The sequence below is a fragment of the Chelonoidis abingdonii genome, chromosome 19 (assembly GCF_003597395.2).
Source record: "Chelonoidis abingdonii isolate Lonesome George chromosome 19, CheloAbing_2.0, whole genome shotgun sequence".
NCBI classification, from domain to species: domain Eukaryota; kingdom Metazoa; phylum Chordata; order Testudines; family Testudinidae; genus Chelonoidis; species Chelonoidis abingdonii.
The window spans coordinates 20,808,184-20,835,318 of record NC_133787.1 but is presented as its reverse complement, the minus strand read 5'-3'; the positions used below and the strand labels follow the sequence as shown (position 1 = coordinate 20,835,318).

General features: G+C 38.8%; 1 long non-coding RNA gene across 1 annotated transcript in view; it reads right to left on the bottom strand.

Moving 5' to 3' along the window:
• Positions 1-27,135, bottom strand: part of LOC142047966 (uncharacterized) — a 114,233-nt gene that overhangs the window by 31,503 nt on the left and 55,595 nt on the right. Inside the window, exon 3 of the long non-coding RNA XR_012657303.1 lies at positions 23,583-23,664. This is a non-coding gene — a long non-coding RNA (uncharacterized LOC142047966). The remainder of the gene's footprint in view (positions 1-23,582; positions 23,665-27,135) is intronic.

Genomic DNA, 27,135 nt, shown 5'->3' with positions numbered 1-27,135 from the left:
GGAAAAACTTTTTCACTAGGAGGGTGGTGAAGCACTGGAATGGGTTACCTAGGGAGGTGGTGGAATCTCCTTCCTTAGAGGTTTTTAAGGTCAGGCTTGACAAAGCCCTGGCTGGGATGATTTAGTTGGGAATTGGTCCTGCATTGAGCAGGGGGTTGGACTAGATGACCCGCTGAGGTCCCTTCCAACCCTGATATTATGTGATTCTATGATGATTCAGAAGAGAATAAAATGGAAAAACAATACCTTGTAAATTCACTAATGAAAAAAAAAAGGAAAAGACTGTTACAATCTTATGCTTTGGGGATAGAGCTGGTCAAAATACATCTGGTGGGAAATCCTAAGATTTCAAAATTTGGCTTAATTACAAATTGGGTAAAAAGTTGATATCACAGAACTTTTTGCAAATTCAAACATTTCAAAATATTTTGTTTCAATACAGTTGAAATGTTTCACTTTGATAGGCTAAAGTTTTGTTTTGATGTTATTTTGATTACAATTTATCATAATCTAAAACTTAAAACATTTAAACACATATAATATAAATAGAATTCACATGAAACCTTGTTGAAACATTTAGATAATTGCCCATTAAAATTTTCAGCAAAATTAGTATGTTCCCAAGAAATATTTCAGCCTCGTCAAATCTGCATTTTCTAATGGAAAACTGGTCCATTGGAGATTTTCAAACAAAGAAGTTTTTCGCTTTTGACAAAAACTCAATTTCCCATTGAAAACTTCCATAGAAACTTACTGGGAAAATCATTTAGTCAAAAAATAAACCTATTCTTCTGTCCAAAACCAGTTTTTATAAAAAATTTTCAACCAGCTCTATTTGCAAAACCATTTTTTATTATGGTTTCCTCTTTTGTATTTCTGGGGGTGGGAGGGTCAAAATCCTTTATTACCAATACTGAATGTATAAAAACAAGAGGAACTGCTGACTGTCATTTTTTTTTAGTACATAAATTTTAACTTGTATAATGGATTCTGAAAAAAAAAATTCACTGAATAAATGAAACAATCTTAGAAGTTATTTCATTTTTATATTTTCCAGAACATTTCATTTATTGATATAAAATAAAAGCAATTTTTTCTTTATAAAAAGAGACTTGGTTAAAAGTTTTGGTTAGGGTCAACTGTGTATAATAATATTTAAACAAAGCCAGGACTGGAAGTACAGTACTTGTTAAAAGAAAAATGTGTGAATACAGTTTTTTTACTATATTTCAAATTTACAGTCCTTTAGATTTACTATTTCAGTTATTATTAGTAAAAAAAAATTAGTACAAACAAAAAAAATTATTTTCCCACTTTCACATTTCTTTAGATCTTAACCTGACATTAATGAACAAATACATACTAGGATGATGATCGTCCTGTAGGGTAAAATGGCTCATACACTATGTTGATAACTTAAGATGAAAGAAATCCAGAACAAAGACACTACAGTGGAGATATGTTTAGATTCCAAAATATTTTTATCAGTCAACAAAGGCAGAAACACCCAAAACATAAAAAACCCTGACAAGCAGAAACATCCACTTCTTTGACTTGACTGTATAATAAATACACTGTATAAATTAACACATTATTCTATTACTATTCCTAGCTGCCATTTACAATACATAGATACATTAACATTATATACACATTTTCCATCTGGCTTTTGATGCATGCTTGTAGTTTCCATTGAATATCACTAGCATCCCTGACCATGCATCTGAAGGCAGGATTTAACCTATGGGAGACACAACGAAGGATTCAAAGGAAGCCACCACTAAAACTGAAATCCTGGCCCCGGTGATGTGAGATTGTATTTGAGAAATCTCTGCTTAAAGTCAGTGACACACTGTCTCCCAAGCCTTGCAGAGCAGCATCATGAATTGCACTGGGCAAACCATTCAAGCAAAAACCAGAACACATCCAAGGGGGTTAAGGAAAACTTTGTTCTGAGAAGTTGACATTGGTCACCTAAAAGGCATTTCTAGTATGTGGAATATAATAGTCACAACCCACATATAACTATGAACTCTTTAGCTATGAGAGAAATATAGACATATGTATCCTCACCCTACACCCTATTAGGGGAATTTCTTTAGGTGAGTAAATATGTGCAAATGCTTTTCTTTCATTTTTCTTTTCCTGTAAGTGAACTGGCTTTGTGCATCATGGTGCTGACCTATGTCCTTAGGATCAACTGTCTAGAATATAATCATGATGCCCATAATCCATCATAGCCTGGCACTATGTAGTAGCGTTGGGATCTGATTGATCTGTCACCAGATACGATACCATTCTAACACAAGGGCATTCATATACAAAAGAGAGACCATGTGCATCAAGAGTAGATTATAAGAGATAAGGGTGGATTGGTAGCAGGATACCAACTTACTAGCAAGTATGGCAGGTACACTGGTCCACCATCTTGACTGACTACACTAAATACCACTCAAAACTGGTACTTCCACCACTAAGGTCAGCACACTCACCAATCAGCATTGCCCAAAAGGTGATAGAAATCGTGCTTTTAGAACTGGTATTTCTTGTAATGTCATTCAAACTGGTGCCAAACACCAAGAGAGGCACAAAGTCAAATACCCAACCTATGTTTAAAGACTGATGGCACAGCTAGCAGTGATGAAAGGTGCACTCACTGGATAAGTGCTGCAGTAGGCAAAAAAGGGGGGCTGGAGAGAGATATTAGAAGGAATTCTGTCTGAAAAAAAATTGATTTTTTAAAACATTTATTTCAAATTAGTTGAAGGAATATAGTGCTTTTCAAAAGGGCCAGATTAACAGCGCTCCGTTAACTCACAGAACAGAGGCAGTATTGGTCAGAGAACAGCACACTTCTCCATGCTCTCTTAACAGTGATCTCTCACCTAAGGTAAGAGGCTTATTCAGTATTGAAGCCCAGAGAGTGCTTGGCCTCTCAGTTGAGATTATGACTATGTATGTTATCTGGTATCAAAGTTGGTTTTTAAGTGATGTGGATGCCTGTTCCCTAGGCACCTGATTTAGGCAACACATTTTTTATTTCACATTGGTCAAACAGCTGCCATATAGAAATGGTCAAACCTGAACTAGGTTAACTATGAAATGGGTCACATTCCATTACCTTTAGAATCATCCAGAACCACCTTTTATACTGAAGTTTTCCTAAACTCAATTTTTCCCCACTAGATGATGCCTTCAGTATATACCAAAATAAACTACCAAAGCTAGATAGATTTCATCTGAATAACCAAGGGAAGTCCATAGGCTTTCAGAGTAGGCTAGGCTATGGAGGTTCCTGAAGTTATCTTTATCCCTTCATAATGGCACGTGAAAGTATGGATGGTCAAAAAAAACCTCAGTGGAAAATAGGGCTTTCAACTAAATGAATTTTTGTGAAAAGTGTCTGCTTTCTTATAAAATTTTCAATTTCTTAATTGAAAAACAAAGACCAAAAATTATTTGGTTTTCAACAGTCTTTGGCTTTCCAGTTTTTGGTTTTTCAGTGAGAAGTCAACATTTTCTGTGGAAAATAAAAATATTTTCCGACCTGCTGTACCTGAAAGGGTGGAAAGATATTGCAAAATATAGATGGCGCAAGCAAAGAAAGAGCGATGCGCCACCTTTATGGAATAAATAATGGAGTAGGTGGAACAACTTGGACCAAGTGTTACTTGACTGGATATTTCTTGACTTACAGAATAAATATATATTATTCACATTCATTAGGTGTCTCTTAAAACATTCTAATTTTAAATTGATGTTACAACTACATACTAGAGCTGCCTCAAAACCTGTTGTAGCTCAGGTGAAATATGTAGAAACTCGCTGAGGAAAAGAGCAAAAAACTTGGGATGATTCCTCTTATAATTATGACTAAAGAAGTGATATACCTAAGAGTGAATGATAATGACATGCCATCAGTCCTGTTGCTTTCTCTTCTCCGCTTCAGATAATCTCAGTTTCCTAAATTAAAATATCTGACAATATAATTTTGTAGCCATTAAAGCTGTTTTTGTGTCACAGAGTTTGGCACCGATTCTTGGTGCCATTTAAAAATACATACATATATGACTTGAAATTTGCTCGCTGCAAAAATTCATGTCACTTAGTCTCAATGACATCAGTGTTTGCAGAAAAAGAGTGTCAGCATAAGCTCCAGTGAGTTAATTTAAAAATTCAAGTGAACCTTCATTAATTTTATTTTGCACTTTAGGCCAAACCCATCTCTCTAACCTCTGGGCACATAACACAAGAATTCACATTTATATTAACTCAGCTTTCACAGCATATACCTGTTTTCAGAAGATGTGTGCCTTTCCCCATTCTGAGCCAGGGTTTGTTTCAAGTTCTGCACAGTACATAATTCTATTTGCGTAAAACTGAGCACCCAGAAACAGAAGAACTCAAAATCTGAGAATATCTTTTGAAATCTTTTGAATATCTCAGTCTATTCTTTTTCAGGCAAGCACAACTGCTCTCCTATAAAAACTTGTAGCTCATCAGAGCTCATTCTAGATAAGTGAATCATGTCACAAAAACAAGAGCTAAAAAAAATCGAACAGTTTGAAATTTTAAGGTCTTTTAAGCTTTGTCCTGTCTCTAATTCATGTATTGCATTTTCATCAGCGATATGGGAAAAAATGTACATACTTCACAGTGCCCATCCTCTTTAGCAATAAAATACAATTATTATTTACATACAGCTATGTAAAAATATTTTGCAGCAAATGAGAAATATAAACCTTTCGGGGGAGGGGGTCTGCCCCTGTTCTCTCTAGTGGAGAGAGAGAATTGTATTCTGAGGGGCTATAGGCAGTTACCAAGCCTGCCCCAGGTCTAGGAGGCGGAGTTTACTCTGCTCAAGAATCCAGATGATGACATCTGAGAGGTACTGCTCATGTGCATGGCATCTGTGACTCCACAAACGAAGGCAGAGGTCACAGCTGACAGCTCTGAAATGAAGACGTCAGCAATGAGAGACAGTGGGCATTGCCCCAGTCAGGGCCGGTGCAAGGATACTTCGCGCCCTAGGCGAAACTTCCACCTTGCGCCCCCTACCACTCGCCCAGAGCATCGATTATAAACTTTCAGAAATGAATACTGCATAATATGGCATTGTTCATTAGAATTAATACACATTCAACTTGAAAATTTATTAATTTCATTATTTAGTCTACATATTTAATGAAAATAAATGAATAACCTGACAGGATGTGGGGCTGGCTGTGGGCAGGGCAGGGGATGCAGCAGGGTCTGGCTGGAGACAGGGGGTGTGGGGCTGGCTGCGGGCCGGGCAGGGGGTACAGCAGGGACTGGCTGGAGACAGGGGGTGTGGGGCTGGCTGCAGGCAGGGCTGGGGGGGGAGGTTGGCTGGAGACAGGGCAGGGGGTGCAGCAGGGGCTGGCTAAAGACAGAGGGTGTGGGGCTGGCTGCAGGCAGAGGAGGGGGTACAGCAGTAACTGGCTGGAGATAGGGGGTGTGGGGCTGGCTGCAGACAGGGCTGGGAGGGTTGGCTGGAGACAGGGCAGGGTGTGCAGCAGGGGCTGGTTGGAGACAGCGGGTGTGGGGCTGGCTGCAGGCAAGGCGGGGGGTGTGGGGTTGGCTGGAGGCAGGGCAGGGTGTGCAGCAGGGGCTGGCTGGAGACAAGGGGTGTGGGGCTGGCTGCAGGCAAGGCAGGGGGTGCAGAAGAGGCTGGCTGGAGACGGGGGGGTGGGGCTGGCTGCAGGCAAGGCAGGGGATGTGGGGTTGGCTGGAGGCAGGGCAGGGGGTGCAGCAGGGGCTGTCTGCAGGCAGGGTGGCGGGTACCAGGGCCGTCCCTAGATATTCTGAGGTCCTACACTGCTCCCCAGCAGGAGAAGGGAGTGTGGTGCCCCCGGCCTCTGCGGGGAGAGGGTCCTCGGGGGTGCGGGGGTGCCCCAGGCTTCTGTGGGGCGGGGAAGGCCTCAGGGGGGTGGGGCTGGCTTTGAGGGCAGGGGGGAACCGCTCCCCAGCACTCACCGACAGCACAGCTGGGGCCAGGTCTCTGCACTTCCCCCCACCAGTGAGTGCAGGCCAGGCCCTGCTGCAGAGTTCAGGGGAGTGGGGGGCAGGGTGGGGCTGAGCAGAGGTGGGGGCCCTGGAGAAGAGCAGCAGAGAGCAGTGCAGCGCCCTTGGCGGCCGGAGGAGGAATGACATCACTTTCCAGCCAGAGCTGATCAAAGCCGCAGCGCCGGGTGAGCATCCCAGACATTTTGGGCACCGCTTTTCGGCGCCCTCAAATCTTGCCGCCCTAGGCGACTGCCTAGTTTTCCTAATGGTTGCACCGGCCCTGGCCCCAGTGAAACTAGAGTAGGAGGAAATGAAGGAACAAAAGAGGTCCAGAGGATAGGGCCATGGAACTGTGACTAATGAGAGTTGAGTTCTACTCCTGCTCTGCCATTGACCTGGCTCTGTGAACTTGGACACGTGCTGACTGACCTTCATATGTCTGTGTCTCTTTCCCCTCAACCATTTGTCTGTCTTGTCTATTTAGATAGTAAGCTCTTCGGGGCAAGTACTGTCTCTCACTACATATACAGCACTTAGCTCAAAGCTTGGTTGGAGTGCTAGACATAGCAGTAATACAAGCAAAACCAAAAGCCTCCAGGAATTACCAAGTGTGTTGCAGACAGACCCGGCCCAATCTCTCTCTCTCTCTCTCTTCCTGCATCGGAAGGTTAGAGGAAAGAGAGGAACAGAGGAGCAGAATGTGTAGAGAAGTGCACAGCTGGCCTGAAACATGCATGTATAAGTAAGGCCAATGACTAGGAGCAGAATTTGATAATTTTCATCCTCAGTCTCTTTACCCTGTTGCCACGTCGCTGCGCACTGAGTATTATCCCACTATATCCCAGTATTTCATGTGTCTCTGTTTATTAAACATACATTCTATTTAAGGCTATCTGGCAATATGAGTTTTTGCTCTGTCATCCCCTAATATTAATAGCTATTGTTCAAAATGTAATATTTATAAAAAAAAATGTTATAGAACTAGTGATCCTATATATCCATACTATATATGTATATTTAAACATTGGCAAAAATGAGATTAGTTACATTTGTACAGTACCTTGCACAACAGGGTTGGGGCTCCAGAGTGACGCTGACATAGAAATAAATAAAATAAGAATACATTATATATAAAAATATACTATCATAAATTCTTAGTCTCACGTTCATTTTGCCCCCTCCTTTGACGTTTAACAGAGCTTTAGAAAAATTACAATGTCAACTAGCTTAAGAGAGACAAAAATCCTGATCAATGAGAAAGGGTTTTATAATAACCATGTATGAGAAGAAAGGAACTGTTCAAGGTGGTTCAGTGGGTTATCACTAAGAGTAGTAAGATAAATCGGGGACTTTAAGGATTTCAAGAGAAAGTTCCTGAAAATGTTTTCTGTAGACTATGGAAGTTAAGTAGTTGGAACCTCAAACCTTGGGACATTTAAACCTAGTGTGGAAAAAACACAAGCAAATACCTTCTAGGGAACAATTCCATCAACAAGGTGGAATAGTGCATAATAGGTCTTTTGCTGCTCCGATTTTTATTATTCTAATCCATCACCCTTATTTTAAATAGACCTTAAAAATTATGTTTGTGAGAAAATTATGACTCTGCGTCTATTTTTTTTATATACCTACACACACACACATATGTATATACACACAGATGTACACATACACATATAGGATTTAATTTTAAAAGCACAAAGTACAAAAACCAAATTTGCATCTAATTTGCACATCCTGGAGCTGCAATTGCATGTGTAAATAAAGTAACAGAAGATACTTATATTGTCATTTCCATGCACAATTTGCATGGACAATTGTGATGATTCACCTCACAAACTATGCAGGTAATTGTACACATATTTTGTGTAATGCATTTAAAATTTAGGCCAAAAATGTAACAGTATCTGTTTGGACATATGTCCTGCTTCAGCCAATGAAACTGATCCAGTCTATGAGCTGTGCCTGGAGACCTAATAAAATGGAAATTATATGGGTTGGATTGTGGGTAGAAGCCAAAGGCAGATGAGGGGGCTATGGAAGTGTCACAGGAGGAATTCTATCTAATCCAGCTATAATTTCACCACAGGGTCTTAGGGAGTAACAGCTATGCCACCTTGGGTGAGACTACAAGACTTCACTGATTTCAGATTTGTTGACTGGTGCTACAGGAAGAATAAAGCCATGGCACCATCATCCTCCTTCCTCTCCACCCCACCCCTTTTGGGAAGGCTAACACTCCTCATGGCACTTTTTAGAACCCACAATGAGAAGAGCCAGAGACTTCAGAAAGTCCATGAGGGAATTTGCTACTGCCAATCTGTTGAAGGTAGATGGCACTTAGATATTATGCTGATGGGCAGCAATGCCAAACCTTTTACAGTAGAGAGATAGAGAATCAGCTGTGGGCTGCCCCAGGGCTCTCATGTTGCAATATGTCTGACTTCACTACAAGTATGCAAGATGGACTGAAAGAGGGAGGATGAAGACTTCAGTCTGGCTCTCTATGTATGGAATTGTCAGATAAACAGGATTTTCAGAAGGGAGATTCTCTTACCAACTAAGAAAGTGGCCAACGCTCCCTATGTGAGGGCCATACAAAGCACAACACTGTGTGTACTTCAACAGAGATTGAGAACAACAAAAGGGGATGAGGGAGTGAGGAAGGTATTTTCACTATAAGTATTTATCCTAGAATTGGAATAATGATCCAGGGCTTTTTACAGATAGTCTGGCCTTGGGTTATCACAGCATTATGAAACAGTGCCTGACATTGATTTCTATAGAAAATTCCCATTTCCTTGAATGGTGCTGCAGATGTAGAATGATAGCAGCATATACCTCTTAGCCATTAATGCCCAGAGCGTTCATAATTATTATTATACATTACTGAGGATACAGTATATTTATTATACAGACTACAGTAGGCCTCTTTTGCGAGCTGCCCTGGGCCTGTTCTCTGAGCCACATCAAGCAGGAAGTTTAAATGAAATGGCTCCCAAGTTTCTTAAATGGTTTAATAAAACATATACTGACTGCAATATTCAGTTTATAGTAGCAAACTATTGCCCCTTGGTTTGAAAAATGACCTCTAGTTGGTAATTTTACTCTCAGCTTCAAAGATTATAGTCCACTGTTGGTCATTTTCTCAATCCACAGGGCAATACTTTTCCATAACAAGCTCAAACAGCAATCAGTATTTGTATACTGCTACACAAGTTGAGGATAATATGCCTCAACACATTCTGTTATATGACTAAACAGAAGAAGAAATAACCCGGTGACACAGATACATGGAAAAAAGGAATTCTAGTCTCTTGATGCTGAGGCAGCAGAAAAGTAAATTTCTTTGTATTTTGCAGATTTGTATTGCATTTAATGTCTTTAATACAAAATAAAGGTCTCTAATTTGATTCTCTTTTTCCTAATAACATTTGGCTTTGTATTGTCTTAGGTGTATGCTTATTTTAATATATCATAGCAAACACTAGATCCTGTTAGTGGCTATCAAATTTACAAACTTTAATGAGAGATACCCTAAATATAAAATCATATCATCATAATATATTCAGAGCCCAATTTTCAAACAGATGCCTCAAATATCCAACTGCCTGTGGGCGTATAAAATATATCACATTTATGAGCCTGATACTGGGAGACTCCTATATACTTCAAAAGGCTCTAAATAGTGTTTTCAGCATCTAAATGTGGGATTTGACTATCATGTTAAGGTGCTTACATTTGAAAAATGGGTTCCCCACTTACAGAATCAAACAGCTATTTTGTGGGGAGACTTGTCTTGTGGATAAGTCAGAGGAGCAGGAGACAAGAGATCTGGGTTCTGTTTCTAGCTCTGCCCAGACATCCCACAAAACCTCTAAAAAATGGGAGTAATAATACCTACCCTAGCTAAGAGGAGTGTTGTGTGGCTTAACTCATTAACAAATGAAAGATCTTGCATATCCTCCACCATAAATACAAAATATTATTACTACAAGAGTGACACCAATCCTCTGTGCATAAAGCCTGAGAGCTCTGGTTTTATGCAGATAGAGTACAGGGCATTTTTGAATGCATTATTTACCCATACCCAGAGCCAAAGTGGAACAAATGGCACAGAGTCCTGGAGCAAATGATTTAATGTAAAAGTGAATCTGCAGCCCTGCCTCCCAACTCTAGATGTGGGGGTCCAGCACCAAGCCCTCTGTTTCACATAAATGTGGCATAGAGGCTCTTGCGGGGCTCCCTGGCTAAATAACACATAGCAGTATTTATCAGTCCATCCAATGTGCCACAGAAAACATCTGTTCCAGACCCACATAAGCTGGTGCAAAAGACTCCATGCCTGACCTGCCCCCAGCATTGCACTTTGGGGTGCCAGAATGGTAACTTTTTCTGAGACATGTAGGGGCTCCACAGGTGGTCCTACATTGCTGCTCAACCACTTAGGGCCTTTTGCTAGCCCCCACATCTGGATGAATTGCATCCATAAGTACTGACATATTTGGGCTAAAGAATATGTTCATATCTGACTGCCAGAAGATGATGACCCTTCTATTTTAAAACTCTGCGTTCAATTTACATGCTTAATTCATTAATACTATTTAGTGAATTTGATTATACATTTTTATGATTTTAGAGAAAAAAGCTTTTTAGTACAAAAAAGCAGCAATTACCTTTTTTAAAATATTTTTCATTTTTAAAGTATAAAAATGGCACCTATGTATCATAGGATAATGGATTAATTAAGGAATATTATGTTTATCCTAAGTCCCAACCGAGTTGTACATCTTCGTAACTCACTCATAAAAAATAATATATTATCCCATTCTCAATAATGATATAACTTCTATTTTTACCATACCTCTTCAGAATAAATTGTTCTAAATTGGATTATCCTGAGATACAGTAAGGAATGTAAAAAAATTACATTGTTATTTTAAGAATTTACATTGCTATGTATAAAAATTGTAATCTTCTCACTGTGCTTTTGAACTGTCATGTTATTCCCACTGTTATGAAATCAAGCTGCTACTGCCACACCTAAAATCAAATGCAATGCACATTACAACCCTTTGCATATACAATGTATTTGTTGCCTTAATCACAAAACCACCAGACAGTATTTTTATGACTATTCTTTGTTATTGACAAATCATGTATGTAGGTAACACACAAATCTGTATGCAAAGGCTCATAAAAGCCTTAGATTTCTAAATCAACAGATGAAAAATCCCAAAATAATAATGTACAGATGTTCCTTATTTAAATGAGATGTTGGCATTTAATGCTGCCAATCAAACATGATAAAATTCGTGAACTTCCAGGTATTCAGCATTTACAGTAGATAATTTTTTTTAAATCAAATGATCATTCCAGATGACTGAAAAAAAAATTTTCAATAAATGTAAAATGGTATATTACTGATGCTATCTTTGGATTACTATACAAGAGGTCAATTGAATGCTATTGTTCGTTACTAGATCCTTTTCCTTTTACATCTAAGGTTGGTTGTTTTTGCTGTCCTTAAAACTGAAATACTTCATTAAAAGTACATTATCTGTATAGTAATCCTCTTCTTGAACATAAAATGGAATATCAGAGTTTCTAATCCTGCGCAGATAATCATTCCAATCCATAGTATGTTTTACTGTAAAGACAGAGTAATACAATATGTTTGATAAATCATATATGTACTGTGTACAAGGAGAAAGGTTTCTCTCTTGCCCTACAAGATGCACCTGCATTAAAAAAAACACATTACGTGTTTCCATTGTAGAATCTTGAGAAGTTTTATAACAGAGACATCTAAGTTTAGAAGAAGGAAGGTGGTCTGTAGGTCAAACAAGTTTCTGATGAGAAGTTATTAAGCCGAAGTACTATTCCATCAATTATAAGTCTTCATCCAGGCATCAAATCCTTGAATCTTCTATTGGTTAAATAAAGCTGATTTTTATGTATTTCAAAGCAAAAGAAAATGAAATCCTCCCCAGCTCTTTTACTCGATTTGGAGCCATCTAGCTATGCACACTGGGTGTGTAACCAGCCTCTAACTACTGGGGGTTGGAAGGAAATTTTCCTTGGGCACAGACTATCCCATAATTGCTAACTGGGGGGATTAGCGCTTACGCGATTCAGTATACAGATTCCCAATATGTTGCTTCGTAAGTGGAGGCGTTATGTGGTTTCGCAAGACAACTGGGTTGATTTATCATATCTGTATGCGGGAGAGAATTTGATAGATAAAATATCTATCTATCGCTGGCTCAGACCCGAGCGAGTATGGAAACGCAAGCCCACATAGAGAACAGGCATGACTATTCCTCGGGGTATCCACCTCCCTGGGCACGCACTTGGGGTAGTGGCAAGCAATATTATGGAACTGAGAGGATTTTCCACACTTACTACATACCACTCTAATGGCCTTACTTTGGTGCACTATATTAATATGTTTAGCCCATTTCCCAAAGGATGCTTTTTTCAACCTTCATCTGAATCAGCTTCTCCTGGCCACTTTCAACGGCTGGATGCTGTACTAGATGGTCCACTGGTATGATCCAAAATGGTAATTCGACGAGCTTTGTCAATTGGCTTTCTCTGGCCAATTGTTATCCTAACTACAAGAATTTATTGCAGTTACCCTGACCCGCGCTCCCTCCCCTCTGATACCTATTGCTTGTCACACTCACTTGCTGCATCTTGTCTTAAATGAAGCCCCAATCCAGCACACTGAATCCGGCTGGCAGACCTGTGCAGCCAAGCCCTATGGAATTCCAGGGGCTGCCTGACTGGAGGATCAGGACCTTAGGTGGAAAGCTCCTCAGGGCCGGGTCCATGTCATGCTATGTGTACAGTGCTAAGCACCACTGCATTGCACTTCTGATCCCTAAGACTATATAAAAGCCATCTAAAGACACCACAGCAGCATGCCCGTAACACCCTTGTATGAAGGACAGCAAGTTATGGATAAAAGGACACAATGAAAAAGTAAACATCGTTACCCAATATGCACATAATTTAGTAAAATGTTTTAAAAAAATATTTTGGGGATATTTTTCTTAACACAAGGATCTTTTCAATGATCTTAAAGTCTTTTTAAAAATAGCATGACAGAACAGAGTAAATGCATAATTAAAAATAAATAAATTAACAAAAAAGGAATTTATTACCTGATAATTATTTCACTGACTCAGTTATACCCGTGCAGAATGATGAGTAAGTTAGGCAGGCAGGCTGCAGCCTATCATGAGCCATCATTTTAATTCCCCTATGCCCTAATTTACTTCTCTTCCAATGTGTAGCATGGTGGTCACTAACTTTCATGGCTGGGGTCCTTTTTCAGGCACCCTCCCCTCTTGCTGGCCCCATAAGCACTCCACACAGTCTCTGCGTGGCTCACAGCATCCTTACCAGGGCTGGTTTAATATCAAATAAAGTTCACGCAGTCCTCAGAGTTCTTAATCACAAAATAGTCCAAACACTCCTCCATGAGTTCCAGTATAAAGTCCATAATCACAATTCAGCAGTTCATACTTAGTTCCGATTCTTCTGCCACACCCAGAGCTCTTCCTCTGTCAGTCTGCTCCCCGGCAAAGCCACCGGTCCCAGTCCTTTCTGGCTAGAACTTAGCCCTTCGGCCCTGGCTTTCTTCTCCTTCAGAGTCTCTCCTGCTCTGAAAGAGCATGCAGTCTCCATACAGCCCTTCTCCAGAGAACTCATCCCAATTAGCTTAAACAGAGGGGATCCCTGCCCCACCCTACGGTCCAGGTCTCCTCTTCGCAGGCCCTTAAAAGGAATGATGCATGGGGGGGTTTCCCTCACATACAACTCCTAATTATCCAGGACCACTTCTTCCCTTCCGCTACCAGACCATTTTCTGGGCCTCTATTCATTCCAACACCTGGAATGGGGTCTTCTGAAATCTTTTATTCTTAAAGGGACAGAACACTATTTACATACTGTAAATCTCTGAGAACCAGCAAAACTGAGACATATAGAGGACAATGTTTCTTCTACTATATGCACTGTATAATGCCCAAAAATGCGCATCTAAAGCGGCATGGGACATGGGAGTGACTAAGTCACAGAGATATGCCTTGGTTATCAGCAAGAAAAACAGCTTCTAAGTAACACCATTTCGGCAGTGAGACGAAGCAAAAATAAAAGAAAGAGCCAATATAAATGTTCTTGCAAAGTATATCAACATCATTCTCCAAAAGCAAAGGTCAGTGACTATATTAAGGGTCAAGAGTCAGACCCACAGTTATTAATTCATATAACCAACTGAATATTAAAAAAAGCATCTCAAGTCTTCCATAGATACAAACATTTTGTCCCTTTTTCAGGCAAAGAGGTGGCCACTGAACTAGAAAAAATACCCCTAATCTTTACTGCAGACTGGAGGCTGTCTGTCTGATATAACTTTGAGAGTAAAGACTACCCCAATCACAAATATTGAGCTCTTTAGAAAGCTCCTCAAGAAGAGAAAAACAGATAAATTAACTGCCAGGAGAAACACTTTCCTTCTCTCTGAAGAAGCAGCCAGTATCATCATGATTTTAAGTTTTTACTTAGATAGAGTCTGCTATCAGAAAGAAAAAGGACCAAGGTGAAATCTCCGAACTGTGGTAACTATGAGTCTAACCAAAAGGAACTGTTAGGTACCTTTGAGATTGATTGAAGAGGAGAAGCTGCTCTGACTGAAAGAAGAGAGGGAGAAATAGAGAATCTCCATCCTAGACTGTTGTTACATTGCATCATTAATTTAGTTCACTTGTTTGCTTTGGGAGGAAATGCACTGAGCAAGCTAGAGAGACTCAAACTGTTCCTCCTGAGAGGGACTATTGCATAAGTGTGAAAAGAGGAAAAGTTTGAGGAAAAAAAATCTTCTAAAACAGAAAATAAGGAATTTGAGGCCAGATCTTCAGCTGTTGTAAAATTGTGTAAGTCCATTGAGTTTAATGGACTATACCAATTTACATCAACTGGCCATTGCAGCAAACAATTCAGTGAGATTCAGCTGAGACTGGAAGAAAGAGAGCATCAAATGGAGCCTTTCCAGATACTGCTATTAAGCTGTTTCTTTAGTGGTGGTAGACGAGGGTGGGGGAAACCTCTCTTAGGTAGTGAAAAACCAGAAAAAGAAAACAGGACTTGTTTGTGTTTTTAAGGCATCTGTCACAGGGAGTCTCTCTCACTGCTGAACTCCTGATGGCCAATCACATTCAAAGGCACAAGAGAGGACAGAAATCGTACCATACACACCTTGAAGCTCCCAGAGTCAACACCATACAAGTGTACACGTTACACCGATGGCTTCTCTTGCTCATCTGCCCACTTTCCAAAGCCTCACTGTATTAGCCTATATTGCTAAAGAAAAACTCCTTGACTTGCTGTATGAATTCATATAAGCTGCTGCACTCCAAAGGTAAGCCACCAAAATAACAGAGATAATATCTGCCATCTCTTCAACCCAGAGGAAGGGAGAGGGGCTGAACATTTAGAGTGGAAAGGTAGCAGATCAGAGGACACAAATATCTGGCCCTGTAACTGGCCCGTGCACCATCCTGACTGATGTAAAGGAAGGTACTGATCATTCTCATTTGGTGGCAACTAAGTCCCAAAAATATTTTTATTTATTTATTACATTTAAGAAGCACCACTTTTCCCCCGAGTTCATAGCTACAATTCAAAAATATTTTCAGGGCAGGATTCTGCGACAAGCTTCTTAGTTGCTTTTAGTAATAAGACAATTATCTGTAACTATATGAGGAATTACAATTTTTTTTAAAAAATCACATAAAAACAGCTTTCATTTCTCCCAATGTGTAGAAAAGATTCTCTGCCTACAACTCAAATTATCATTCCTTCCTTTGTGCAAAACGAATTGACCCAGAAAACTAAAAGGGTAACAACCCATATTTGCTGGGCTTATGCAGCAGCCAAAAGTTCATGAAAAACACTGTTGTGTATCACATAGCAACCACTTGATGCCTATTATCAAAATACAGTAGTTATAGAAAAAGTAAAATCTTGCACTCTAAAATATAAAGCAGGGCTGTAATGTGTGTTTAGTTCTGTTGGGATATATTCAAGCCTTGCCATTTTCTGCCTTTCCACAGCTTTGGCATACTTGGTCAGCTATGCACTTTTCAGTTATGCACTGGGGAAAAAGGGGGGAATTCCTGCAGTGTTTTGCCTAGAGGATACAGTCAACTGAGACCAGGAGGTTTGAGATAACTCTTAAGAGATGAATTATATGTGTTCTATTTTTGCACAATACATTCAGGTTTTTTTTTAAAATGTCATATACAAGAGTTTGGGAGAGGAAAGAAAAGGGTGATGATTATAGATTCAGCCCTACCTCTGTGGATTGTTGGCTACCCCCAGAGAAAACCACCACCAAATCCCCAGCAAGTAGTCTATAGGTGGACAGATGTCACATTTGCAGTTTTGAATTTGTTTTTCTTATCAGCTCTAGTTTTAAGTCAGGATTGTGAAGCTCTCTCTTAGCAGAATTTCATATCAGAAAAACAGTAAACTTAGGCAGAATGGGGAGAATGCTGTTTCTCCAAATTCTTTATTTTTATTTTTAACAAAAAAAAAAACCCAAAAAACAAAACCTATATATGGGAAGAAATATAAAGTGTATTGTGGAAACAATACAGTATTAGCAATCTGGGTTAAAAACTGGAGGAATGTTTTTATTCTAAAATATTTTTAAAGGAACAGCAGTTATAGTAGCTGCTAGGAGAACTTGAGCTGTAGGGCAGGCTCCAACCCCCACAGAAGTTAACAGAAAGATGCATTGTCTTCAACAAGAGTTAGATCAGACCATTACTTAGAATACAAGGCCAAGGCCAAAACGGATCTCCTTTAGCAACAGGAGGGGGAGATAAAGGGGAGGATGAGGAGGGCATAAACTACCTCAGCGGTAGGCATCACATGCTATCTTCAAGGAGGTAATTTAAAAATCTCTAGAGTATAGTATTTTTTAACAAATGTCAAGAAGGAATTGTTGACTAGCTTAGCTTCCCTCTGCTATTCTTAGGTAACGCTGTATGTTGCAGGTGTGCAACATTTCCCTTTGTTTGTTCTATCATACAATAATAAGTTTGTTCAGATTATCTGCTTATCTAAAAGAGTGGTTAAAATTAATTTGAGTGGTGGAAATACGAGATCACCAGCAGCATACAATAAGTGGCTAAGAAAGCTAAAAAGGGAAAAAATTAGAATGCATGTTATTTCTAAGGTACCTTACCTTGAGCTTACTGAATGCAGATAAGAGCCTGTTTGCGGTTTCCATGATCTATCAGAAGAGAGTGAGTGCTAGGCAGTTAACCCCAATTTCACGTGTGAAGTAGCTAAGGTGCAGGAAGATGTTCAGGTGCATTAGGTAGCTAAAAGTGAAGAGGTAGTTTTGATGTGATTGACGATGGGTATAGCTGAATGTTTCCAAGATAAGATGGGGAACAAGGACAGAGTGAAGATGTAGCCAGTAATGCTGTATGTGCTTCTGCTCCTCTCTATGAAAGCCCTGGGGGAAAGAAAAGACCACTTTCCCCACTCTGCTTCTTCAGAGCACCCAAAGACTACAAACCTTCACCTATCCTCCTTTTTACCTTCCTATGCATTGATATTGGAAAAAGTATACTATACTTGTATGCCCACTTGAACAGAGTATTTGCATTGTCAGATAGTAGATAGGTATATGAAATACACAGGAATTTCCTATATATAGGAAATATGTGGGTTGGTCATTGGTAGATGATCTTACCATGACTGGGTGAGGTACTGGTGGTAATTATAAATGATTAATGAATAACCATTGTTACAGTAGAACAGTCATGCCTAATTTACCAGCAAGATATTGGCATACTTGATAAAACAAAAAAACGAACCATTAAATTCCGGTGAACAGTAAACTCATGAAAATGTTCCACTCTAACAGGGAGAATTTGTGCATAGAGCAATAAAGCAGCACTTTCTGCCCAATTCCATCCCACTCAGAAACTGTACACTTCTTTAGTGAGAGGGGTTCCAATGGTAATTCACGATCTACAAAAAAAGGTTCAGATTATCAGAAGAGCAATACCGACAACACTTTTATGCAAATTATTAGGAAGAGATTAACCAAACTGGCTAACCCAAGAACCAGTTGAAACAATGGCTCAAAAGTCAAATCAAGCCTTACTCTGAGGCTTGAAAAGGTTAAGAAAAAGTAAAAATGATTAATTTTACACTTCTAAAGCAAACCACTTTCACAGTTTCATCTACAGATCTCAAACACTTCACAAACATCAATTAAATTGCAAGACCCTTATGCGGCTGATGAGCAGTATTATCCTCGTCTTATAAATGGGGGAAAATGTATGTTTCATGCTCAAAGTCACACAGTGATTTAATGACAGTGCTGGGAGTAAAACCCAAGAGCTAAAGCTACCAGTATAGGTACTGACCTCACTGGTCCTGTGAGATAAACATTGATCAACTGAGATACATGTAGTCTTAGAAAGACAAAAAGTCTTTTTTGTTTTTTCTTTCAAGGATTAGGCCCCAGTACATTTCATGTTTTGAGATCACCTCTTTTTGTTTATCCTACCAAAAGTTGCCTGTTGAGGAATCAGTATTTAGACTTAAAGCAGGATCTGGGTTATGCTTTAGGCTTTGGAATTGGGATCTGAGGTAAATCAGGACTATGAATTTGGCTCCAGATTTATTTTGCGAATATTTCACAAAGATTTCAGTTACATCACAATGTGAAACGGGAAAAAAAAATTCTCAACATGGATTGTACCTGGAATTAAGATGCAGGTGAAGCTTGTATCCAGGATTTGAATCCAAAACCTTATTCTCCACTGAAATATAAAGGGGCTCAATTCAAGGTTTCACTCTTGGTCCATGTCTATGTTTATGCAGATAACAGTTCTAAGTAAAGTGATAGGGCTAGATTGTGTAGTCCAGCCACACTGCATTCAGTGTAAGAACAGAGAATAGGCAAAGGTAGCTTTAGGTTACTTTTGCAGCCCTTGATCCTTAGCCAGTGCAGTGATGGGCCGGTCCCCCGGTGTAGATTAGAACACCCTAAAGGCTGCTGTATACTGCACTAACTGCCAATAGGATTGCTAGAGTGCAGAAAAGTCCTAGCTATCCACCACTCTGTCTACCAGACAGAATCCCCTATGGCATGAGGAGAGCCACTACTGTAGCTCTACTTGATCCCAGGATTCCCCTGTTCAAGAAGAATAAGTCTTCACTGGCTGGAGCTGTTGAGGCTTCTTTTCAAAGGAAGACCAGCACAAAGCTGCCTTAATGGACTGGTGCATTTGTCCCACAGACTTTTCATAGAGCCTCCTGCTGGGCTAAATGCTGAAATGTTTAATGGAAGAAACAAGAATATTTTCAGAGAAAACATTGATGAAGATTTGAAAATGCTTTAGGTCATGGACTATCTAGGGCACAATCTATCCAGGCTATTGAGGGAAGTTCAAGGAGGACTGGTGGATAAATATTCTATTTAAAATTCAATTCTTTGTTGGAAAAAGAAAACTGTGACATACCCTAGAACTTGACGCTATGACTCCTTCAACTTCAGGATTCATGAGTAATTAAGCAATACAATACAATGTAACCTGCACATGTAACCTGACTGTTCTAACTCAGTGAAAATACGACAGCTTTTGGGTAGCACCATTCAGTGGCCTGGCCAGTACAATTTTGTTTGAGCTTTAAGTCGATTTCTGCTAGTCAACTGATTTTTGGCTGGCCTCTAGGGCAGGTTTCACTGTACATTAAACATTTACTTCATTATTTAAAATGGGGAAGCAGTTTTTTCATCTTGTTTGAAACCCCTGAAAAACAAAGATAAACAAAAGTTTCATGATTTTTCTTTTTTCTGACTTGTTATTATATCACCAAGAATCAGTTTTATAGAGCAGATGAGAATGGCTTCTATTTAAATGATCAAGATACAAAATTGCAAATTACAAATACTGCAAGTAATATTATTATGTGACATATAACAATCACAGTCTAATTTTTTTACTAGAAATATGTGTAAAGATTCACACAGTTTATATATTTCTTTGAAAATATTTTTCGTTGTTTAAGCTGATTGCACATTTCAAATCATATACTGCTGTACTTTTTAGCATAAATCAAATAAGGAATCCATACAGAACCGCACAAGTATTTTGGGTGTTTTTAGACATTGGTGCTATTGACAAGATTAAAATATTTTTCTCATTCATTATTTATATTGATGTGGCGAAATAATGTGAAAGCGTATGCATTTAACACCATGTCACAAAGTAGAGCTAAAATGTGGACATACTGTTCCCCTGAGATTTAACTGTGAAATTGGTTAAGTATATGTCACCGTCTACAATAGTGATATCTCTGGGTGATGAAGATTTAAGATGCTTTGTAAAGATGGCATGTTATCCAAACTCTTAAACCACACTGAAATAGACGTCCCAAGATTATCTCCTATATGAGAAAGAGCATTATGACTAGGAACCTTGTAGCCAGCATACAGGGATCACGTGTTCAGAAAAAGTAACACCAGAAAATAATTTTGATTTGACACCCTGCATAGAGAAAATATTTAACTCAAAAACAGTTGGGATGCAGTTGCAAACTACCCAGAGTTTAGAGGCAGGTCCCAGTGTAACTTGAAGCCACTCTACCCAGCAACCCAGCAACATTTTTTGCCATTTGACTTTGCCCTCTGCTTTGACAGTTTCTTGGCCTGAGAGCACATAGTCCTCATCTGAGAGTTGGAGGCTAGGATCATGCAACAGAACATCAGAACAGCCACACTGGGTCAGACCAAAGGTCAATCTAGCCCAGGATTCTGTCTTCCGGCAGTGGTTAATGTCAGGTGCCCCAGAAGGAATGAACAGAGCAGGTAATCATCAAGTGATCCATTCCCTGTCTCCCATTCCCAGCTTCTGGCAAATAGAAATACCTGATTTTGGAGGCAAAATGCATGGATGCATTATGGCTGAATCCAAAACCAGGAACAGCATTGCATGATTCCAACTGCCAGCTCACAGGATTAATCTGCAGAGTAACTCTTTGCTAAGAGGCAAGGAATCTGCCAAAAAGGAAGGTGAGAACAAAGTCACTGTAGCAAAATTGATGTTGGGTAGAATGGCAGGGAGTTACACTGGAACCTGCTTCCCATAGTGTGTGGGACAGTGTGAGGAGAGCTAGGTTTGTGGGTTGGGGTAAGAGTGAGGAGAAAGAAAAATAACATTTCAGACCAAATGCTTATTCTTACGAACTCTGATCTCACCTATAATAAACCCAGGGAAATATCCAGAAGGTGGTGAATGTTTAAAATGCGCCCTTTAACAAACCAACACAATGTAACTGGTATCTTTCTTTACATGTCAAACAGTTTGCCTAACAAATCATAATAATGCAGAATGATATAAAATTCACCCATCAAGCCCAAACACAGGCACAAAGATTACTATGGCAAAGAATTGTGAATTTCATTAAATATGTTAAAGTGAAAAAAATCAGCTTTGAAAAATAGTAATCCTGTCTTTCAACAAAAATATTATAGGAAGCTATGAATTTGGTAGATCTGAATAGGATGTTGGTACATGTTTTACTAAGGTAATATAATGGCACACTATTATTAGATCACATTAATCATTACTGTGCCAAAGGCACTGACAGCACCACTGAAAAGGATTGAAAGGGCTGGTAATGGATATAAATTACCCATTGTGTGATAAAAGGATTTTTACTAAGAAGGTAAGAATAAAACAGCAAATTTCTAATATAACTGTTGTGTAAAAACCAAAATAAAAGTAATCCACAGTCAGTAATATCCACAAAATCAGAAAGTAAGCACTTTGAAACAAGATAAAGTCACAATAAAAATTGTATACAATGTAAAATTAATTTTTTGGTGCATAATATTGCTATCAATTTAAATGCTTTACGTGATGACCTCTAAGGAATACAGTCAAGAGAAAGATAGGTTTAGCTAATTAGAACTGAACATGAGTTTACCTAAATATATTTAACTTCCTCAGCAGTATTATAGGTTACAATGAACCCCAGAATTACAAGATGTGTTATAGTATTTAATTTTCCCTTCTGTTCTCTGTAAGTTAAAAATCACAACAAATAACTGAACTCTGAAATGGTTTCATTTCGATTCCAAACGATGAAGCCATTAGAAAACATGGCAAGCTTTGCTGAGCTATTTAGCCATTTGACTGGTACCTTTTTTGTTACCAACACCATTCTTTCACTTAGGCAAAAATCTTGTGGACATCAATAGAAGTCACTGAACTCAATAAGCCAAACTGTATCTTTATTTTACAACAGTGTAAATCCAAAGTAGCTCCACTGAAGTCAGTGGAGTTACTCCAGATTAAATCAGTGTAATTTTGTCTGAGTTAACCATATAGGACAGGACAGAGCATTCTTTATCAAATTTTAAAAACTGTGGTTCAGATCCTCACACTGGTGTAGTTTTATTATTTGGGTTTTTTTTCTTTTATAGATGCAGACATCAATCCTGGAAATACTTAAGTATATGCTTAACTTTACTCACATAAGTAGTTCCATTAAGTTCAATGGGACAATTCATACACCTAAAATTACTCACCTGCATGTGAGTGTGCAAGGTCAAAAGCTTTGATGGGCATGAATCTCTTCTCATCAGTTATAAATCAATGTAACTTTGCTGAAGTAGGTAGAATTAGTGCTGATTACACGTGTAAAATTGAGAGGCGATTCAGGTGCCATGATTGTAATGTGAAAGTAACACAATAGGAATTCAACTTTGAACCGGAAGCCATCAGAATTTTGGATTTAAGAATCAGTTAATAATTGTAGAATTAGTTATAGGAACAAAGCAAGACTTTTTTTCAAAATTTAGGACCCTGGGGCCTGATTCTGATTTCACACTGTTTTTTACCCCGTTGTGAACCCAAAGCGTTAACAGAAGTTACTTTTGAACTGCACCGATACAGCTGAGAGGAAAATCAGGTCTATAACCTATTATGGAAAAACCCCATTCATTTAAGTAGGTGTTGTTCACATAGTAATACAGAACAGAAGAGCGCCCTTAATAATATGCATGAGAGATCTTCAATAGAACTTGTTCAAGAAACAAAATAAGTGATAAAATGAATATAACAAACTCCAATCATGAGTTTCATGGATTTTTTTTTAAATCAACAATCTGCTGATAAAGTAATAAGCAATGATTTATTTCTAATACAATTTTACATACCAGCTGGGTAAGATGAACTTTCATGATTTTACAAAGCAGATTTTTACTTGAAAAAAATCTATTCATAATCAATATACTATAGGCAGTTTTTCCGTGAAAGAACAAATTAAAATGTTTTGGTGGAGAGATAAGAAGATGCACAAGTTTGCTACAAAAACTGGATTGTAAATTGTTAATTCCGATAGGTCATTTTAATGCAGTTTATTAAGATGGTGTAACTAAGCTGTTTTGCATAAACCACATTCATAAACAGAGAAAAAAGTCAGGCAATAATATAATGAATGATCCTTACCAGGTAACTCTCAAACCACCGAATCTTTCTCTTGGCTGAGAGAAATTCCTAGTGACATGGGATAGGTACTGAAGGTCAGGAACTGTAAAAACAAGAGATGTGAGAAATTTAAAATATCAAAACCCTATGTTTAAACAAGTCTTTTAAACTAAAACTTTACAATGCCATCCCAAGTAGCTCTAATGTAACAATGTATAGAGAATACTTAGGATGAGAGTATTAACAGGATTAACACTTTTTTTTTTAAGGGCTCAATAATGCAAGCGTTTGGTGGTCATTTATTTTTGGGAACTGAAAAGTGCTTTCAGCTCTGGATTGTTCTGAGAGGGAAAACCTCTCTTCAAGACAATGCAGAGGAACAGAATGAAATTCTTCTGATCCTATCCCCTAGACAGTGCAGCAAGAGAGGACAAAACAGGATAAAACAAAAGTTGCATAGCAGACATACTGTAGAAACCCAGTTATTCTCTTTGACATTGATACTATAATCTCTCAAACTGAGTCAGAGAGAACAACTACTAACTGTGTTTCTACTTTTTTAATTCCATTTTATAACAGAAATAAGTCCTTTCGAGATGATCTCATCTAATAAACGCCACTTAAAAGAGATAAGAGCCAGAAGTAAAAGCCAAGATACAATACTTCCAAGGTATTTGTCTGTAGCGAATTTAGGGACATTACATTAGTAACAAAGTACAAACAAAAACAAAGGGAGCTCTTATAGCAAAATAAAGTTCACAATATTAAAGCTATAATCTACAGACTTTAAAGCTGACAATTCTACGCATATTTATGCCCATGCATGCCTGACAAATGAAATTAAAGGTCATTCTCAAACAATACACTCTTCTATCTATACTAACTTAAGCAGTTTATACATCAGGCTACAGGCTCTCAAAACCCAGTACAGTCATCACAGGGTTAGGGCCCCATCTTGCAAACTCTTGTTACCAAGCACAGCGCTTACTTCTCTGAGGAGTCCCATTGTCTATACCTGGTATTCAGTGTTTGCAGAATCATGTCCTTAACTTCTGAGAGAAAAAATGAATTTCTTGGTCATTTTACTGCAGCAGGGCTAAATCTTTCAACAATTAAATGAGAAAGGGTTGCGGGACTATGCCCTTTGTTCCCTTGAAGGGTAAATAATAATTGTGCTTATTTATATTGAAGGTCCAGGATACAACAATTTTACAACTCACAAATTCTGATTTTTATTTTTTTTTTTTTAATAAAATAGCCTTGTAACAGCACACTAAAGATCCAGGACCCAACTCTCTCACTGACTTACACCTTCTGCAGTAATTTAAATCCTCTCTGTGGCCAGGACAAATAGCCTCTTGCCTCATTTATATCTATTCCAAAATGCTGCTGCAAGGTTATTTCCAGCTCATCAATTTGGCCACATCACCAGCTCCCCTTCTCCACTGCATCAAACACAAACTATTTGTTTTCACTTTTAAAGGCCCTTGCAGGTCTATCCCAGCCCTACTTATCATCTCTTAAAAAGTACTGAGCCATTGACCCGGGCCATTGTTCTGTAAATGATGCCAGTCTTGAGCGCCCATTTAAAAAGTTTTCCAAGAAGCACCTTTGTGGTTCTGCCATGCTGCCTCTCTTGCCTGGGAGGAACTCCCCATAAAAAATCTGCAAAGCCACCTCATTGTTCTCCCTAAATCATTCCTTAAGGCTCTCTTCTGCCATGATACCTATAATGAAAATCAAAAGTAGCTAGACAACTGATTTGAGGCGCCCCGTTTTTCACGTTATTGGTATTATTTCATGGTTTCCCTGTGCTCCCCCAGCTGTTTGTTTTATTCAGCAGTTGTCTATAGTCTTATACTTAGATTGTAACGTGGCAGGGACAGTCCCCTTGTTTGTGCTCTAAGTGCTACTGCAATACAAATAAATAAAAATGCATCTGTGGATGGTGCATGCAAAGGAGGTGCAAACCATTCTCATTCTGATGTCCCATTTTTTGCAAGCATAAATGGCTATACCTGGTGCAAAGCGCTATAAAACTGGGCCCACAGTCTACAGCACTGGCAGAAGAGTATTTTAACCTTTCATAAATAATTTGGGTTTTCAAAGCCTGGTCAGTCAGATATTGTCCCTCCTTAAATCCAAAATCAGTTTGGATCCAGGTCACATTTATACATATCCCCACCCCTTTTCAGAATTCATATAAGTGATTCTGGTGTATTGACCCTTCTCCAAGTATTTTAAAACAAACAGAGCATGAGCAAACTCCTGGACAGCTGTATCTATTAAAGCATTTATCATATAATATTTCCAACTGTACAGTGTCTAAACGGAGGTGACAGCTTATTTGGCACTTATTTATTTGTTTTGTTGATGTCTTCAATTCAGATATACCTTTTTAGTGTTTACTTGTAACTCAAAGTAAGAATGCTGAGAACTAGAAACAAAGACGACAATAAGCTGTTGCTTTAGAAAAGACGTTATCTCACTAAATGGGTTCTTAGTGCTCCTATGCCAACATTGTAGACTACATTTTTGCTATACTATTACAAGGCTATTTGTGTTAAACAAAAAAAAAAAAAAAGCAGATTTTACAAACACGCTCATGACTTGCAAAATTCTAAGAATGATTCTCAAGGGGCTTTCACTAAGATGCTTTATAAATTCTGATGACAGACAGAACACAGTAAGGCTTCATCTCTTAAAGTCCTGTACTGATTTGTTTGGAGGCTTCGTGTCATTGATCAGCATGTCAATGTCTCTTGCAATCTGCTTTCCAGTTCATGACTGAGAGTGAACCCCTCAGGTTAAAAAGCTTAAATGATTTAAGATCTGTGATACATAACCTCATGGCCAAATTGGGAAAATCTGTAGCTGTGCACATTAAGCTGTAGTAGAAATGATTTAAAACCTTACAAAAAGATATTTTACTTACCTGTGCTAATATGATTCTAACATATTTGACACAGTATAATGCAGATATTTTAAAGGGGTAAGCTGCAAGCATGAAAACAAATTAAGATAGTTCCATTTATATCAAATTGGGCCACTTTAAAAAAAATGTGCATTGCACACCCCTGCAGACCAATTTATCAATCAATTGATCCTCCAGGAGCAAAATACCAGTGCAGTAGGTTTGGCCTCCCCAGTGAAAGAATCAGTTCCCTCATTGCACATGAGCAGCAACGAAAGTTACCGCACACAGCCCTTCTCTGCAAGAAGAATAAACCTGGGATGCCTTCACAAAAAGCCCGGTAAAGAGTACTGTGGAGACATATGAAATGTAATTATTCTTCACCTAAACATGCACATGTAACTCATTACTGTTAAAAGGAATCTCTCTCACACATGTACATTAAACAGAGAGAGGGATGTCTCCTCTGGGGAGGGGAGGAAGGAGGGATTTATGCAGGTGATAAGAATTATGTACGGAAAACTATCACATAACAATGGGAGAATAGACCCTTAAAGTACAGACTCACTCAGAACCACTGAGAGCTTTTCCTGAGTGGGGAGAGAGGGCGGATTTCAATCATCAGGGCCTCAGCACCACATCCTAGTCCCACTGAAATGA